The 3,885-nt window shown below is 34.9% G+C and overlaps 1 long non-coding RNA gene across 1 annotated transcript; it reads right to left on the bottom strand.

Annotated features, from left to right (window-relative positions):
- Positions 1-3,042: 3,042 nt before the first annotated feature.
- LOC141483781 (uncharacterized) lies at positions 3,043-3,558 on the bottom strand. Its single transcript, XR_012466287.1, has 2 exons — positions 3,215-3,558; positions 3,043-3,156 (listed from the first exon to the last, which is right to left on the bottom strand). It is a non-coding gene; the product is annotated as an uncharacterized lncRNA (long non-coding RNA).
- Between the last annotated feature and the right edge of the window lie 327 nt (positions 3,559-3,885).

Below are 3,885 nucleotides of genomic sequence, written 5' to 3'. Positions count from 1 at the left end.
CACAGGAGTTCTACTTTGAATGAATGGTAATAAATTACACTTACATGGAACACTGCCATCCTCACTGGTATACATCGATGTTTCGCCATAAGACACTTGCCTTAGGGCTCGTCAGTACCAAATTTGATGACATTATAGAAAATACACACAATTCATTCATGAATTACGATTTTTAATGTCACGGAATAAGTTTGATCTACTTATGTCATAGATGACATCGTAGTGACATTCATTCACTTATTTGATTAAATCCCAGCCAAGAGGAATCTTATTTGAATTGAAGGGGTTATATTTTTAGGAGTGATTAATTTTTGGTGAATAAAGTTTTTGGCTTTCTACTACTCCATCTTGATACAAAAAAATGTGAGAATCTTCCAAAGAAAGGAAGGAAGTAATCAATTTAAAAATAAGTAACTCTATACAGGGATGTGTAGATCATGAAAAGAAGCAACTTTCAGACACAAACTGGAAGAAAGCCCTCCTGAAACAGCTACTTTCATATAAACATTGAATTACACGAAAGAAAAAAAATTCTTTCGAATCAAATACTTTTACATGAACACTGAATTATACAGAAGATACTTTTTTCTACTCAATTTGTATTCCAATCGAATGTTTTTCCTACCTAATTCGGATGTGTAATTTGTGCGGTACTTTCACCACTGCTTGCAGTATCTATTTTTTTGTTTCTTAGAATAGCATTTATGATTCATACGTGAATACTGTCTTTGGGTTCATCCCGTTTGTATTCCTTTGAAACTAAATATATAAATATGTATTTCGTCAGTTGTCTTTATACTACGTTCAGTTTTATTTGTAAAAGTATTTAGTGAAAATCTCACAATGAAATGTTTTTTGAATAGGTGTTTCACCATAGTTGTACCGTTCTGTTTATTGTGAAAAAGTAAAAAGTGTCGAGATCTTGTGATTTGTGCTAATACCAGAAGAGTGGAAGGGAAGAAAAGAAAAGGCAAGCAGGCCTACAATCATTCTCTTTTAGGAACCAAAGGTAAGCTCGACAACATATTCTCGTACTTACTTGATATTTTCGTCTTTTTCACTGATTTTTCGTGTTCTCGATAGATCTGTCACGTTTTTACCCTGGGTTGACCAACATAATTGACTACACTGAATATTCAAACTTGACTTTATTTCACTTTAAATACAACAAACACTTCAACTAAAACTTCAACTATTATCTGAATGTATATCGCCTTACTAAATCACTTCGCGTACCGCACTGTAACGTCCAGTTGGCTGTTTCGGTATGCTCGTGCCTAGCGTTTAAATGTCGTAATCGAATGCCGTAGAAATCTCGCCGAAATTCCGTCGAAATCGGTAGCATTATTCTCGCTGCTTCTAGAGTGGTAGGGAACATCGTACATTCGCGCGCTCTTAGCTACGTCACCGTTGGTTTATGTCTACCAGTGGCGGCCGGCGTTATTTTATTTCAGGCATGATTTACAACAAATCTTTGAAGTGTTTTACTATTTTCATCACAATGTACGAAAATTGTTTTGTTCCCCTTTAAACAAGTACAACGGGAAAACCCCTGATACATTGTTTAAGACTGCCAAAGGATGAAATAAAACGAAGAAGTGGTTGAATTCCCATCCATATAATATATACACAATGTCAACAAATGCCTATTTAAGCTAACTGAAAAGTTTAATTGAAGTGAAAGCTGTATTTTTTGAAATATTAAAAAATTTAATACATTTTCAGCTTGATTTCATGTAGACCCGTCGCATTCTAAACAAGAGAAGCAGATGGCAGTTGAAAATAAAGTTATGCAAGACAAAAATTTTCTTGTAGATGAAGAATTAAACACAAATCACATACATTAACATCGGAAGTTAATACTGATGATGGTACTTCCGGCACCTTTTACAAAATCGTGATTTAACGCCATTAAAATATTCAGGTTTGAAAACATTTGCCACTTCTGAACAGTTTAAAATATTCAATTCTAAATTTTGGTTATGAGATGTATTAGTAGTAGATATTGATTGCGAAATGAAATAAGATCGATTTGAAAAGGGGTTTGTAGAAATACTATTTTTTTTGGGTTGGAAATATAATTGTCTGAGTCACTTAAAGACAATGATTGAAAAATATTTTCGAGTGATATAAAATTAGAGTACTCACAATGAAAGCAAGAATTTGACCATAGCTATCTTAACCCTGGTGTAGTAATTTTTTTCACCAAGTGTTTCTTCCTTGCAGAAGGGGACGATGAAGTTCCTCTTCTCGAAAACAGCCTCGGTACGAAGTTTTCTGCAGGTGTAAACTAGCTTTTCAAAAATATTTTCATTGTTACAAAATTCAAAAAAATATAGAAATACATAATATGAGATTATATGTATTACACTTGAAAGTATGAAATCTGACTGACTCAGAATGCGAAGCTTCGAAGAAGGCTGCTCCTGTGAGAACTGTCTTGTCTTGTGGAATTGGCTGCGGTGGTAGTGCGCTAGACTCAGAAGGCCGTGGGTTCGATTCCCGCCTCGACCAGATATTTTTCTCGAGAGAATTCATCTGGTTGAAGCTGGGATGATTCTGCAACCGTGTTAGGAATCACACGTTAAAAGGTAAGACCTCGATAGTCCTTAACTCGGACAAGTTTCTTAACTTCTGAGAGTTGTTCGTATGGGGGCAACAGCTGATTTACTGAAAAACAGATTTTAAACAGACAGAAACAGCATCTGCAATAGGGTGGTGGTACTTCTAGATAGCGGGATAGTCTTAGGTGATGAGATAATTTATTGGAGGAAATTAATCTTTTATATCACAATGATACTTTGAAAAAATCGATCTTACAGCTTCAAATATCACTTCAATTCCAGTCATAAGAATTGCATTAATGAAAATATTGTATTTTTGAGATATTCTTTTTTTAATGGTTTACATAATTTTTTTCTGCTTTTTTTCATTCTTTAACAATTTCCTATTACTTATATATTAATGGCGAGATAAACAGTTGTTATGTTTCAATTTAGCACTAGATCAAACTGCTCTTATGTGACCTTTCAAAACATTACCTTACCTTTTAAGATCTTTATTCAAAGGATATTAACAATGTAATTAAGTTACAAGTAGATTTTATTCATTTAACATCATAGTAATGGGAATCTTCCGTTCCATAGAAAACTATACCTGAAATGTACAAGAATATATGTATGCTCCCTGACTAACTGCTTTGACCAGTACTCACGCATTCTCCTATTGCCAATCGACGTTGGAGATCCGAAAATTCCTCGCTAGGTTGAAATAGTTGTTATTGTTTGTTTCTCAGTTTACTTCGCCTATCATTTTTCAGCCGTTGCCTGCCTTATTCTCTATACCTTTCCGAAAATATTTCTTGCATAGATTGTTATTCATCACTTCCAGAAGGTTTACTGACATATTAGAGCCATATCGCCTGAAAAACAATATTAGCTCTGGTTTCTGAATACTGTTTGATATTTTCGGTAAATATTCTGCATAAGATGAATGTTCAAATATTCGTACTGAAAGGGAAGGATGTGGCGACTTACTTTATATGTTTCTATTCCATCGCATGAAAATAGTTGAAAATAGGTTGGAACAATATTTTTGTAAACATTCAATTTCAAGGTTAAGGGACAGCTGTTGGTTGACATCCGCCGAACTTTCGTAGTGTCGTTCCGACGAACTACACCGAACTAGTTCTACAGTTCTTCACGGGTGGAGGATTGATCGGTTACTCAAATTGTCAAGGGTTGTTTAGGGTTGCATTGCTTTGAGAAGGAGTTTTGATGGGTCATGGACTTGTTGATATTGTCTCAAGTGGCTGTGGAGGAATTGATAGATTTATGATGTTGTGCACAGCGCCCCCTTGGTGCTTGTAGTGTAGATTGGACGCAC

Source organism: Leptinotarsa decemlineata, unplaced genomic scaffold (genome assembly GCF_025532065.1).
Source record: "Leptinotarsa decemlineata unplaced genomic scaffold, Ldec_3_MD MMD2_tig00004204_RagTag_RagTag, whole genome shotgun sequence".
Classification (NCBI taxonomy): domain Eukaryota; kingdom Metazoa; phylum Arthropoda; class Insecta; order Coleoptera; family Chrysomelidae; genus Leptinotarsa; species Leptinotarsa decemlineata.
This window is presented reverse-complemented; position numbering and strand designations above follow the sequence as displayed.